Raw genomic sequence first — 16248 nt, forward strand, 5'->3', positions numbered from 1 at the left:
GGTGCAGGTCTACAATTTTGTTTCTGGTGTCCTTTGACAGCTCTTTGGTCTTGGCCATAGTGGAGTTTGGAGTGTGACTGTTTGAGGTTGTGGACAGGTGTCTTATATACCGATAACGAGTTCAAACAGGTGCCATTAATACAGGTAACGAGTGGAGGACAGAGGAGCCTCTTAAAGAAGAAGTTACAGGTCTGTGAGAGCCAGAAATCTTGCTTGTTTGTAGGTGACCAAATACTTATTTTCCACCATAATTTGCAAATAAATACATTAAAAATCCTACAATGTGATTTTCTGTATTTTTTTCTCATTTTGTCTGTCATAGTTGAAGTGTACCTATGATGAAAAGTACAGGCCTCTCTCATCTTTTTAAGTGGGAGAACTTGCACAATTGGTGGCTGACTAAATACTTTTCCCCCCAAATGTATATATATATATCTATCTGATATGTCCATTTGTGTTATGCAACAAATTATTTATATATGTTAGAGATGCTTAATTTAGTGTGAACATTTAAATAGCCATGTGAAGTGTCATATAATTTACCATTTAACCTCAGACTCCCACACAAATGATACATTCTAAAGGTAATTTGATTTAATGTTTCTACTCCATTTCAATATATTTTTTGTTTCTTCAGTGAGGTTAAAGACCATCAAATATATTGTTAAATTGTTACGTTGCTTCTTGATGGTGTGTGTGAGCGTCTTATCTCCTTGAGAGGAGTAAAATGTTCTAATCTGGTCCCCAATAGACTTAAGCTCTATCTCCAGTACGTTAGCTGTTGTTCAGCATAATCCCAGAACCCAAGTAGGTCATGTGGTCATGTTTGTCAAACCCAGCTGAAGTGAACATGACATTTTTCCTGGCTTAATTCAGAATTTTAAAAAATGCATGCGATTTTGAACTTTAGATCTCCGGAGAGAGGCGTAAACAAGTATGAAATTAAGTGTCTTTTGAAATGCTGGGCCAGGGACGTGAATCGAATTGAGACGTGCGCATTATTCACGTTTGAGAGAGAGGGAGAGAGAGAGAGAGAGAGAGAGAGAGAGAGAGAGAGAGAGAGAGGGAGAGAGAGAGAGGGAGAGAGAGAGAGAGAGAGAGATGGTATATTGCAAAGTCATCACGCCTGCAGTCCTTGGTTCTAGCCTAGTATAGAACCGAGTTCCCTTAGCTGTTCTCTCATTAGGAATAGCTAACTATGTTTGTCCCCATTTTAACAGTAGGTTACTCTGGGGTCATAATAATACCCCAAGAAACAGAAAACATCCTGATAGCCCCCAGGACACTTTACCATCAGCCAGTTAGTTGTAGAGCAAATCTTAACATTTTAATAAGAGCTTAATAATAATTTAATCTGGCCTTATTTGCAATGCACATTCAAGCCTAATACAAGTCTATTATGTGTTTTTAAATGTGTTTGACATTCGGTGACTGGATGACTGGTTGACTGTGGCGCTGCTTTAACAACAAGGATACCGTCATGCTCAACCATCAGGCCACAGAGCATGGATAAGGGTGCTGTCCTGGGTTCAAATAGTATTTGTTATCATTGAAATACTTTTAGAGTTTGATTGGGTCTGCCTGAAGAGCCACATCATAGAGGTTTGCATTTTTTGGGACTCTTGAATTGGTTCCATTGAGCCAGGGGTGCTCAATCAAGCGCTGCAAACGTGTTTGAAATGAAAACGAATACTACTTGAAACGACATCTGATACGGTGGACTGAGCTGCTGCAGTTAGTCCGTGGACCACCTGACAGACAGTGTGACCTGTGTAGACCAGACCAGACCAGTGGAACCTCCAGCCAGCCTCCCGATGAGGGATGGAACAGAGCAGGAAACTGCAGCCCATATCAGCGGAAATGATCCCACAGCAGAGAGATACGGACAGGATTAGATGTTATCCCACTGTAATTTCCTCTGTGTGATGAATGGGTCTAGATTACAGACCTTATTGTCTGTAACCCTTTGAAGACCTCTCTGATTATTACTTATGATCCATTTACCATCAGGGCCTTTCTGACACACGTTAGCAATTGCTCTCTGACCGATTCCAAGCCGGCGTACTTTTCTGATAAAGCATTCTGGCCTCACAGACACACACAAACACTGAGTCATGCCATATATAATATATATTTTGTATCCCAATGGTTCTGTCAACTGTGTTGTAGGTACGTCAGTCATAAGCTACAAACTGTGTGTGTGTACAGCAGGTCGATGTTGGTTCGCCACTGTGATAGCAGACCCTTTCTATGACAAAACTCCCTACAAAACCCCACAGCTGAGCTGCCACCGACAGACAGGGAAACAGGGGAGCACCTATCTCTGTAAAAGCCACGCAGCTGTGTCAGGTCATTTCACAGCCACAAACCCATGGTGTGCAGGCTTGTTCCACTACAGCACCCCAGCCATGAGCTAATTCATTACCTGTCTGAGGACACGAGTGGTGGTGGGGGATGAAACACCGAAACACCTTCTGGAAACGCTTAAACAAGCTATTTAGGGGGAGATATGTCTCCTAAACGCCACAGTGGAAACAGACAGTGATGTAAAGCTCCCAGTGAAATGGCTGGTCTTGGTCCTGGGGGCTAGAGGAAAGAGAGAGAGAGAGAGGGAAGGAGGAGGAGGAGGAGGAGAGGGGGATGGAGAAAAAAGACCTATTGTGACAGATCTGGGTATCCTGAAATAGAAGCTAACCCGGGGAGGCACGCCAACTCACCTTGTAGCAACAGCAGTCAGAAACAAAAACCACACACAGGCTCACCTCTGCTAGTCAGGCTGGGGTGAGGGGAGCGAGGCCGCGAGCTGTCTGCCGTGACATTGCAGCGTTGCAGGGCTGGGGGAAGGAAGCGGTGGGGGGGGGGCCTGGGTGTCTGACAATGTGTCCCCCTCAACCTCCCTGCTGTGTGATAGCTGTCAGGGGGTGTGTGGGGGGACTGGACCGGACCTGCCAGCACGCATCTGTCTGACAGGCGACTGGGAAGGTGCACTGCAAGCGCACGTCACTATCAATAACCCCTGTCGTGGACGATGGGTCAGGGACATACCCCTGGTACATAACATACAGTCACCATGCACTCTCTGTGTGTGTGTGCGTGTGTGTAGTGTGTAGTGTGTGTGTGTGTGTGTGGGGGGGGGGGGGGGTGTTGTCACCTAACACAGAGTCATGTTTGCTAACACTGAGAGTTGTGAATTCATTGGAAAAATACAGTGTGTGAATAAATAGTAATTTAGGCTAACACGCAGGAGTACACACTATGAGATGAGGCTATATACTGACAAATAGATGCCGGTGAGAGGGGAGAGGTGGGAAGGCATATGCTAAACTGCATCTTATTTGCCTGTTTGCTCACTCGGTCGATGGCAAGCAGACAGACAGAAGTACACACCAGTTTTGTTAGGTCAGTTTGAGAGAGGGAGAGTGGGAGAGGGGGTCGGGGAGGGCGATCGAGGGGAGGATGAAGGATGCATTATATGTGTGCTTACAGTCAACAGCCAGTCAGTCCACCACGCTGTCTGACATGTAGATCTGTTACAATCATTTCCAGAAAGTGAGGAAATCAACCTGGGTGTCTGTGAGACGTTTTATTCCTGGCACATCCGGCCACACACACGCACACACGGGCACACACCTACACACAGACATTCTCCCCATACTGCCACAGTGAACAGATGGAATAGGTAAGCTCTGTAAGATGAGAGAATTGTCAATGATGGCTGACACAGAAAACTCCAGACCACAGATCGATACATGACATTACACTTCGCTCTCTGAAAAGGGGCTGCTTCAGTCTGTAAGTATTACAGAACATCTTACTTTACAGGTTAGTTGACACCTCCCTGGTTTTCTTTTTTATTTCACCTTCATTTAGCAAGGCAAGTCAGTAAAGAACAAATTCTTATGAGGGCCTGTGTGGCGATAAATGCGTCGGTACCCTACATATTTACTGAAGTAAAATGCTACTGAAGTTCTCAGGAGCAACACGAGCAACACCCCAAGCGTTAGCCCTTCAAAAACGGTTCAGTCTTCCATTTTTATTAGATTTTTTACTTCGTCTCAGTCATGGAATATGTATTGGATTTTTTCTTCCATTTTTTTCTGATTGCTTATCTCATCTTGTCTTTGAAACTATAGGCAATTTTTTGCAAAACTCTACACACTAACCACAAATCCTTACACCAAACCAGCAAAACATTGTACGTCTCTTGCAAAAGCAAACCATTCTTGCAAAACCCTTCAAACTCAAAAAATATGTAAAAATGTTTGCGTCAATAGAGTAGACACAAACCATCGTTTTGAATAAGCACACGAAGCACCAACTACGCACTGACAGTATAAATGTAAAATATATCAAACAAAAACACTTTTTCTGTGTGCGGAGCATAGCAGTTTGCAATAAAGTTTTGTCATACATGTAGAAAACACACATACACACAGGTATCCAAATGTGTGAAGTATGGTATTCCAAACAGAACACACTATCAATACAAATTAGCGGGCGAAAGCTATTTTTTTCTTCTCAAAATGTTCTAACACTCCTCAAACAACGGTAGAAGAAAAAAAAAAGCCTTTCTGCTAGAAAAAAAAGAACAGAAACAATTCTCGCCCTTCTTTGTTGGTCTGGCCATAAGACTTCCTCCACATCACATGTGACGTTGTCTTGAGCTAGGCAGCGTGGGAAGAGTGCCGTATCCAGGCCTGGCATGACCCCTGATCCATGTCTCCACAAGCCTCCTCCATTGCCTGTCGGAGGGGTAAGCGTTGGTGGGGCTGGCGATCAGACACCTTCCAACGCCATGCAGAGAAGAATTCGTCAATAGGATTCAAGAACGGAGAGTATGGGGGGGAGATTGAGTGCGATGAAAAGTGGGTGACCTGTGAACCGATTGCGGACCACAGCAGCCCGGTGGAAACTAACATTGTCCCAGATGATAACGTACCTGGGCTGCTCGGGCCCCTGGCAATTAGGGATTAGTCTGTTGTGGAGGGTGTCCAGATGTGATAATGTGTGCAGTGTTGTATGGGCCTAGGATTGCATGATGGTGAAGGATGCCGTTTTGACTAATAGCCGCACACATTGTTATGTTGCCACCACGTTGTCCCGGGACGTTGATGATGGCACGGTGACCGATGATATTTCTGCTGCGTGCCCTTGTTTTTGCAAGGTTGAAACCTGCCTCGTCCACATGTATTACCCCATGATGCACTGCATCTGCTTCTAGCTCCATGACACTCTGAAAGAGACAAGACAAAACAATGTAGCACAGTAGGAAAAGACAGGGATCGGTCACTATGGCGTAGCACCATACATCCCAGATCCAGTACCAATGATAGGATAGTATAGCTTACATATTCATATCTCAGTTGTTTTACACAGTCTTTTTACACAGAGTTTCTTTCGAAAAGGGGCTCTGTACAGCTGCTTCATCCTAATTCTATTGTGTTTCAGTGGACGAGACAGTGCAGAGAGACTCACTCAGTTGACGTTTTGGAACATGGTGTTATCTGACATTATGTGGTCCTGCAGCTCTCTGAGTCTGATGCAGTTATTTGCAATGACCATATTTACAATGTGGGTCTCCTGCTCTGGGGTGAACAGTCGACCTCTTCCACCAGATACTGGTTTTCTTGCAGTTCTGTAAACACATTTGAATGGTTTTTGTGAAGATCCTTCTCATTATGAAAGTACAGTACATATTACTGTACCAGTAAGACTACAGCACTTACATTTACTCACCGAGATATCCAGATGATACCTGCATCAGTATAGCGGCTCAGATTTGGTTGAACCCGTTGCCCAACCTAACTCATGCTCATCCCATGGTTGACAACATGGTCAACCACAGTCGCCCTGATTTCATTATTGTGTTCCTGACTCCCCTTCCCCTTCCTCTCCTTCTCCCCCGTCCTGCTTCACCCCTTCCTTCTCCTCCTCCTTCTACTCCTCCTCCTCCTCTTACTTCTTCGCCTACTAGTCCTCCTCTTCCCCCTCCTCGTCCTCCTCTAGTTCTCACCCCTCTATTTATAGTGCTCCAGCTCTGTTTTGTAAGTGAACTCATTATCTAAAAGGGGTTTACACACGTGTCAATGTGGAAAGGCAATTGGCGAAATGGTGTAGCAATGTAGAGACCAACGTTTACGGTTTTGCCAGAAGTGTGTTATTACATTGCAAACTGCGTGTAAAGCAGTGAGTTGTAATAACCGTTTTGAAGAAAAAGTGTGTTATAGAATTACAAACTGAGCTTAAAGCAGAGAACGTGCATTCAGTTTGGCACTGTTGGTGAATGCATTGGCTAAAAGTGTTAATGGTTTCATGGATAGTGCTTCAAGAATCACTGTTAGAAAAAACTGTAATATGCAATTTAGATGCAAGATTTGAAATGGCATATTACAAAACTGCTTTTGACTTATCTAAGCGATTAATTCTAATTGCGTTAACTACTCAAACTTATTTGGGACATAGACTGTGGTAGAAACAATATTTTCCTGAATGAAGGCCCATGTGAGATGATTATCCACATCCAAACCCAACATAGTGTCACATCACGTAGTGTTTAAGTTGACACCGCCATAGTGTCCTCTGTCAGGTTCCTCTCCTTTTTACTGCTGTCAGATTCCAAACTAGCAAATTAACAGGCTTTGATTCCAAGGTTCTGAGAAGCTCATCCCTTCAAAAGCCAATCAGAATGTTTACCAGAACGGTCGTCGGGTAGAGAAGTTTAGAGTGTAATCCGCAGTGTAGCCAGCGCTCTGATGTGGTCCTTTCGTGACAGCGACACACATACACACACACACACACACACACACACACACACACACACACACACACACACACACACACACACACACACACACACACACACACACACACACACACACCTCCTCAATTGTCTCTGCGCTTTTAATGAACCGCAGGGCAATTATCAAAGCCTCCCCGTATTGATCTCCCCTTAGTGAGAGGTTCAACAGCCACCAGCCTTACACACACATGTTTTAAGTCACTTTCAGCCATGTTCATTACAGAGACCAGGCACCATGAAGCCAGTGTCAGGCTCAAGTCCTATTCCTCGGCCCACGCTCATGTACAGTTACACCACATACAGCAGTGGTGGAGAAATGTTGCTGTCCAGTGTGTGTGTGTGTGTGTGTGTGTGTGTGTGTGTGTGTGTGTGTGTGTGTGTGTGTGTGTGTGTGTGTGTGTGTGTGTGTGTGTGTATGTGTGTGTGTGTGTGTGTGTGTCTGTGTCTGTGTCTGTGTGTGCGTGTTTGCAAGACAAGAGCATGAGAACATACCCATGATTTCTCAGCATTTGCGGAATCTCTCATTTTTTACACTGACTGACCTCCATGGTTGCTGTCCGTGCAGTAATGTTGAGGTATACAACTGAATTGTTTAACTGAAAAGTGAAAGCTCCAGTCATTTCTGGGTTCTGAAATCAGTTGATACTTTGCACAATCTTTGGGGATCTGCTTCCAAGCATCCATATATCCAGGCTGTTTTAACATAGTATTTACCTTACCCTAGTCATTGTGTACATGGACTCTAACAGTTTTTGCATTGCCACCTGTCACAAACTCTCATTTATAAAGTTACCAAGTTCTCTCCCTCCTCCAAACAATTCCAAAGCTGTGAGACTAAGTGTTATATTCACGCCGAACGAAATGTAAATATTTTGAGCAAAAGTTAAATGGAGTATTTTTGTGTAAATTAAGCTGTTCTGTCATATAATATACAACCTCAATTGTTACCTTTATGAAATCACGGATAGTATTTACGCCGGGGTCAGAGTGAGTGATAACGACATCAGTGCTATGTTTGTCATATTAGAGAGCTAAGACCTGAACTGCTCCAGCTGAGACAATTTTGTATGTATACAGAGTTTACATGAAAAACCTGTTTATCTTGCAAAAGAAGCGTATTTTACAAGATTTTGTCCCTGTGTTTATTTAAATGTAAAACATTTCTCTCCCCCTTTGCCTCGCGGCAAAGCTGGTGTGTCCAAAGCAGTTGTATAAATCACCTAATGCCGGGTCACAGCCATTTCAACAGCATGCAACATTGTGTGGATTTATTAAGCATTGTATCAAATCTGTATTTATGGTTCATTTTGATGCAGCTGTTCTGGAATTCCACGTAGATTAATGTCCATTGGTGTTGATATTGATTGGTTGGTTGGAATCATTCTAGACGCGGTACCGTGTAATTCCGACCATATGAACACGCTGGGACAGGTTTCTCATGTAACTCTCATCTTAACCCCTTAATGGGCGTCCTTTGAAAATGGTACATTTTCAATTATTATCACTGTATCTGTCGCTAGTCCATCTGTCAGCTGTGGTTGGTAAAGTAGTGGGATGGAGGATGCACATGGTAATGGAATGTATGGACCCCTCTGTACTCTTCATAGTCTGTAATCTCCCTAATCTCCTCGGAGCTCAGACGTAATCTCCAGGACTTCCACATGCATTGTGTAACTTCAGTAGCTCCAAAACGCATAGGGGTAAAGACACGGTACCTTTTGAAGATTTAAGATGTGCTCAAAATGGCACCCTTTCCCCTAAATTTGACCAGGTTCCTGGTCAAAGTAGTACACTATAAAGTGAATGGGGTGCCATTTGGGATGCGGGTCTGATTCTTTCATGCTCGTTATATTATTCATTTCTAACAGTTGTAGGAGAACACAGAAGACCAATCATGTGGTATATTAAAGTTGTTTTTTCTATTTTGTTTTCCAGTGCCTGTTATTTGGCCCTCTCTTCAAAAGGGATGATTTTTAGCCACAGGAAACAGAGAACGTTTCAAATGACCATTTCAAATGACATTTCCTACAATTGTTTCACAATTAAGAAGAAGGAGTACGATCCTTTTGACACGTCTTTCATTCCAAAGAAATACCATCAGCTATGGGATTGCAGTTCATTTTTTGTGTGTGCAAAAAACTTCATCCAGGATTAGGACACAAGTGAAGATTTGTTTTTGATTTGTGAAATTCTTTTTGCATAGTTTTACAAAGGTTTCTCAGTCAAGACCCGCTCGTTGTCATTACATGCACCACAGAGTATTCTGTGGTATACTGAGCCTCATCTTTTAGTCTTTCATTTTTTTCATTTTTCTAGGAGAGCTTGGTCTCTGGTCATTTTGTATTTATTATTCATATCTTTTCCCCTCTGTTTTCTAACAGATTGTATCGATTTGATAATGACACAGAAACCACCTACATTGTCTTATGTCTTTAGATGGATGTCTCTTACGCAGTATTTCTTTGCTCTTTTATAATGCGACCCCTACTGTTAAGTACTCTGTTCTTACACTTCTATTAAACTAAAGGCCAGATTGACCAAAAAAGGAGAGATTATAAAATGTTAAGGCCTTTTTCAAATGGTACCTAAGTGGTGTATCATATAACCAATATGTCTTTTTTCTGGAACCTCTCCCACAACCACACAGACTGGGCTTCAATAAATCCAGTGCATTGTGAAATTCTGGTGTGGAGCGCTGTATGTGTGGCTCGTGTCCAAATGCCTGTGGTCTCCCTGTTTATTTGTCCTGCGGCGCAGGTTTAGAGTGAGGTAGGTCTGAGGACTCCAGCTGAACAAGGGTAAACACACTGCCCTGGGTGCCGCGGCAACAAACAAAAAAAGTGGATATTTCTACTCAAGACGGATTTCAACTGGCCCATTGTTTTTAACAGAGAGGCTGAGAGAGCCGACCCCCTTTCAAACATTGGGCACTTTCTCATAGCACATTGTGCTGGGCTAAAAAGTGTTTTGTATATGTCTATTGACAAAAAAATATTCCTGTGTCATGGCATGTGTATACTAGGGCTTATGTAAACTAAAGAACACTAGTACTTTGGCAAGTAACATCAACATTTTTACACAGTGTTCCCTGCAAATCTCTCTGGTTATTGGAAGCGCAGTTCCCCCCCAAAAATGACTGATATACATAATCTATACTCTCACATATCCTCCCAGTGTTATAACGAAGATCCCTCTCTCCCACATGATTACACTTTGTCCGTAGAATATTTAGGTACTACGTCTACTAAGCTGTGTAAGCTAAGCTAGTCAACTGCTGAAATAGGTCACCGGACAAGAGGCAAACATCAGACGTGTTACCAACTAACTGTGTCCCAAGCTCACAACAACAGGCCCTTATTGTAACCCAATCAAACCCTCTCATACTCATGCAGAGAAGTGAATCATTGACTACAACAGACAGGCAGTGCCTCCAAAATGGAGATTGTTCACCGCCACCGGATGGAAGCCAGGGACTCGAGACAAGCCCCAGCTGCACGGCTACTAGTCTAGGTTCAAAAGGAGAAAAACAACATGCCACAACTGTATAAAGACAGCTCGGGTCCATGTTTGAGTTTGTCGCTATGTGAAAGCCACTCTAGGCAGCCAGTGCACTCTGACCGGTGGTTCTGGCCTACAGGCCAGGCCAGTCAGGCTGTAGGGGAGAAAGGGGATAGGGGGCCAATCTGCTGTGGGGGTCTGGGACTAGGAATCTAGCCAGGGTCATGTGGGTGACTGTACATGTCCTAAAAGCAAACTGTAACCTACTTTTCCCCCGGGACAACAAGTCCTCAGTCAGAGAGAGTTCTGGTTGGCTAGAGGAAACTCTCTCTATGTTGCAATGTCAACAGGAGAGAAACAGTGACGGTATATAAATGTCTCTAAAAAAAAGTGATTGGTTTTCTATAGAAATATTTTTTAAATATCTGTGCTAATGGTTGCATGAATTCTATATTTGGGACTAAACTGCTGTGTAATTTAGGTCCAGCTTACCCTTTGTTTTTCGTCAACAGAAATTCTAAACATCGCATGCAGTAATGTACAACCCTTTGCTTTGAAATACTCATAGTTCCCAGGTCAAAGCGTATTAATTATAAACAACATTTGAGCAACACAGCACGGCCTGTTCAAGTCCACGCGCAACCTCTCAAAGTGTACTATACATGGCTATCGAGTTCTGTCTGCTGGTGTTATCAGTATGAGTATGGAACGACAATGCTAGCCTGTAGCGTTAAGACAAGATATCCTCCACATAAGATCTTCATCCATTTGCTATATTGTTTCCAGGGTAAAGAAGGAGATGTTATACAATTTGACGTTTCAGCTCCGACCACAAACACCCAACCGCAAACCAACCCTTTAATTGAGCTCCAAGCTCCCCCCCCCTTCACATACACAGAATTAGCTATTAGAGATTGGCTGAAGAAAAAAAAACATTTCTGGAAGCCAAATGTGCACTTCTTTTGTAGTGAGAAATATGCAGATCAACAGAGCATCAGTAATCATGTTAGGGCCAGGCCAGGGTGATGTTAAACTCCCTCCAAACTAATCCTGCTCCGTCCTGCTCATTGATGTATGTCACCGGCATCTGATAGACCCTCTGGCTAGTCCATGTATTCCCTTTCCTCTCACTCTCAAATTCACATTTTAGTTGTCACATGCGCCGAATACAACAGGTGTAGACTTTACCGTGAAATGCTTACTCATTATACTCACTTCGTTTCACGTGTTGAATATTACATCAGTGACTTAAAGTTCATCTCTTTGCATAGTGCATCCAAGAATGTTTAAGGAAAAAAATATATCATATCTGTGTGTGCATTCATGTCCAAGAGTATATAGACATTAGCCAGAGATAAGCCTGAAAGCCAAGCCAGACAACGGTTGTATTAGAGTTGGGAAACGTTGGACAGAGTGTGGTCCAGAGACTGTAGCCTATTATCTGTCTTTGATGAGAAGAGCAGAGGGATGCAAAAGCCTGGCTGGAGACACTCTTAGTCTCAGCAGGACATGCATGGGGCAGAGATATGGGTTATACAGACAGTACAGAAGGAGTATATCAGTGGTTTTGGAGAAACGATAAAACCTCAGAGGTTACGATCGAACAGGAACAGGGGGTGCTCCTCTGGCGCCAACACATTTTCCTCCAAAAGTTTCAGGGATCATTTTGTACTCTTTCATACCCAGTGTGTTTCATGAGTTGTCCCTCAGCGTGATATTCCTTCTTCCTTTGGTTTGTCTCTCTGTGATTTCTTTCGAGTTTGGTAAATATGTGTTTTTCCGTAGTGATTGGGATGAGAGATGTGTCCTTTTCAAATATTGTATTGTCACTGCTGTGAGCAAATGGAACTGTTGCTCGTCGGGTCTATTGACAATGTAGACTTTTCTCACAGAATAAATAAGAGAAAGAGAAATTAAGACAGCTTCCCCAATCACCTAACATGCTTAAGACTTCATTGCTGCTTTACTGTTCCAGTATTTTGACTGAAATCTTAATGCAATGAGGATTAAACGGATTACAACATAATCTTGAATAATCCAAAGTGCTATGGACAGAGAAAGGCTTGTAATAACGGTATAAACCCGTCATGAGGTCTGACAACATTGCCAGTCAATGCTAGGATGAAACATTTGTGGAGAAAGTTTCAACTGATGCCTTAGCATCACAGAAAGTACAGTCCAGGAAGCAATTTGTAATTTAAGAGACATGCCTCTTAAACGAATAGCTGGCCATCCACTGTAAGAGAAATGCTAACAGGAGATGAAGGGTAGATGGTTCTAACGAAGATTCAGTTCTCTTCATTTTGGTTTTTGATCACCAATGTTGAACAGGTTCATTATACATGTAAAGCATCCTAGGTTAGTGAAATACTAAGAATCGATTTTCATTAAAGGGCTTTTCAAAAATTCCATCAGCTTGTCCATTACTTAACCTATGAATATATTTTTTAAAGAGTTAAATAAATGTGGTAGCTATTTCTCGTATATTTTAAGGATTATGCAAAAATATTTATCTTTTGAACTAAATAAACCGGCATTCATCTGTGATATTGACATGATGTTTTGACATTTTCCAACCTACAGTTTCTTTAAAACCCTTAATTACTAACCTTCACTCAATAAGATATGCTAAGTTATGTTATTAAGGCACATTACTATGTTTTGCAGTAGACTTATTTATGAATACAGATATATTGATGTTGTGAAGCATGGAATGGGTAAAAGTTCAGGTTTATGAACATGCAATGATATAGCAATGCCCATAACCCTTTCAAAAGAACAGATAACCATACCCATAACAAATAACAAACGTAGTTGTCAGTTGTCTTCACAAAATTGGATACCTAAAGTTTTTATTGATGTATATGGTCAATATACCACAGGTAAAGGCTGTTCTTACGCACAACTCAACGCGGAGTGCCTTGATACAGAATTGGCCATATACCATAAACCTCCGATGTGCTTTATTGCAATTCTAAACTGGTTGACCAAAGTAATTAGTCCAGTCAAATAAATTGTTTTGTCATAACCATGGTATACGGTCTGTTATCCAACGGGTGGGTCTAATCCAGAATGCTGTTTAGTTAATTAATAACGCATTCCTGACGGTTTCTATTCCACAAGTTACAACCGGCTAAATCTATGATGTTAAAAGGCCTATTTACTCTGTTCCATCTCACTGCGCAATCCACTGTCTCATCAGCCCAGCCAGGCATTTTATAAACTTGATCTCCACTATAAAAAGCATCTAGACATTTCATTTTCAACAGCGGAGATTTGTAAAAACCTTGCTGTCTGTCTATTCTGACATTTTCAACATTGATTCAATATTCAAATTTGAACTCCTGCTGTGTCACGCCCCGATCTGTTTCACCTGTCCTTGTGCTTGTCTCCACCCCCGTCCAGGTGTCGCCCATCTTCCCCATTATCCCCTGGGTACTTATACCTGTGTTTTCTGTCTGTCTCTGCCAGTTTGTTTTGTTCGTCATGCCTACCAGCGGTTTTCCCCTTGCGCCTGTCTGTTTCTAGTTCCTGTTTTATAGTTTTCCCGGTTTTGACCATTCTGCCCGCCCTGACCCTGACTGACGTTCTGTACCTTGTCACGCCACACTGGATTACTGACCTCTGCCTGCCCTTGACCTGTCGTTTTGCCTGCCCCCTGTTCTAGGAATAAACTTTTGTTACTTCGACACGGTCTGCATCTGGGTCTTCCCTAAAATGTGATAAGTTTACGTAACCAAACCACCAGTCCTATCTTGCTTTTTTGAAAATCGAATTCAACAATGCCAATAATGTTTTCAATTCAACTTTTACTTTCAAACGCAGCTCAAACATAGACCATGTAAGATTGAACTAAAGCCATTTATAATAATTTGTATAATTAAAAACTTTTGAAAGAAGAGATGTGATTACATATTTACAAATGTATTGAATCATCAAACATAGAACATGGAACAATGAACTAAAGCCATTTTATAATTAGAATTATAAACTGGGTAATTCGAGCCCTGAATGTTGATTGGCTGACAGCCGTGGTATATCAGACCATATACCACTCGTATGACAAAACATACATTTTTACTACTCGAGTTACGTTGGTAACCAGTTTATAATAGCAGTAAGGCACCCTGGGGGCTTGTGATATATGACCTTATGGCTGTGTCCAGGCACTCCGTGTTACGTCGTGGTAAGAACAACCCTTAGCCGTAAGAACAACCCTTACCCTTTTACCACACCTCATCTGGCCTTAATTATACCATGGAATTGTTGTTTAGGCTTTAAGGGCATTCTAGAGTGTGCATTATTTAAGTGATAATGCCCAAGAAGCTAGTGTTTGGAGCATACAGTATATTGGCACGGGTGTTAGGTTGTCTTCCAAACACCGGCTTTGAGGGCATTATCACTTTTGTACGGATGACCAACATATAAATAAAAACGTTATTCTGATGAATTTATTCATGCTATTTCGTCCTTCCACAAGATATAGTGCCGACAGATATCTAGGGTTGCTACTCAAGCCAGCTGGTTGTTCGTTCTATTGGTTTGGTTGCCAGAGACGTGACCCAGTCATTCAGTCTTCTTGTTCTGTATCTGTATCTTTTTGTTCTGTACCCAGTCGTTCGTTCTAAATGTTCCATTGCCATACTGGCTGGCAACGTTCTTATCCCTTGCTTGCTAGCTAGCCAACTACGGCTAACTTAGGCTACAGTCATGTCAAAAAGTGCTGCCAGAATAACAGCAAAGTAGCAGAATGTTCATTTGTTTAAGCTGTTTTTATTTGGAAAACATCCATAACAAAGAGCTAATGAGGCGCGATTTCACCTGGCATAGAAAATGTGCTCACTCTGTTGTTCAGCCGTGGTATATCAGCTGTGGACGCTGTTGTTCAGAGGAGATAGTCAACAACACAGCTAACACAATCACTTCAATCTGAAGCTGGAAAGACTGCAAACTAGCTGCACTTCGTTTCGTTTGAGCTTTTTTGAATTGACATTTCTTTGTATATATTTTTTTTTAATGATGCCAGCTGATTCATGATTTTGACTGGCTGAGAAACGCTGCCTGTCTGCCTGCCTGTCTGTCTGTCTGTCTGTCTGTCTGTCTGTCTGTCTGTCTGTCTGTCTGTCTGTCTCGTCCTGACTACCAACTCGTTCGTTACTATGGGACAGCAGGAGATCGAATTTGAATATTTAAACAATGTTGCAAACGTCGAAGAGACAGACAGCAGGTTTATACAAATCTCCACTGTTGAAAACTAAATGTTTGTCTGAAAGAAATGTGAGATAATGTCCAGATGTTTTTAATAGTGGAGATCAAGTTCATAAATTGCCTGGCTGGGCTGATGAGACAGGTGATTGTGCAGTCAGATGGAACAGAGTAAATAGGCATTTCAACGTCATAGAGTTAGCCGGTGGTAACTTGGAATAGATACCGGCTGGAATGCGGTTTTAACCAATCAGCATTCGGGATTAGACCCACCCATTGTATAATTCCCTATAATGCATGGCGATTCAGCACAGTCAAATTAAATGGTTATAGTTCACTCTTACATGTTCTATGTTTTGAAAGTAAAAGTCGAATTGAAAACATTATTGGCATTGTTGAATTTGCATTTCATAATAGCAAGCTAGGACTGATGGTTTGGTTAGCAAAACTAGCAAGTCTGTTTGGTTACTAAGGCAACTAATGTAGCGATCTAGTAAACTTGACAGCTTTTTCAGTGGATGTTGAACACGTCTCCCAGCAAATGAACACATTTCTAGTGGCAAATGTGTTAAATTATAGCCATGGTGTAAAAGGGATAATCAACTTGGGGCCCTATGCATTTAAAAAAATATATTGTAGCTCTGTGGAAGGTTAGTTTCACTTCGCTAGTGTGTTGTGGAACACAGCTTCCATGTCGTTCATTATTTTCCATAGAACATATAGCCCCTCGTTGATTATCCCTTACA

The sequence above is a fragment of the Oncorhynchus clarkii genome, chromosome 7 (genome assembly GCF_045791955.1).
Source record: "Oncorhynchus clarkii lewisi isolate Uvic-CL-2024 chromosome 7, UVic_Ocla_1.0, whole genome shotgun sequence".
NCBI classification, from domain to species: Eukaryota; Metazoa; Chordata; class Actinopteri; order Salmoniformes; family Salmonidae; genus Oncorhynchus; species Oncorhynchus clarkii.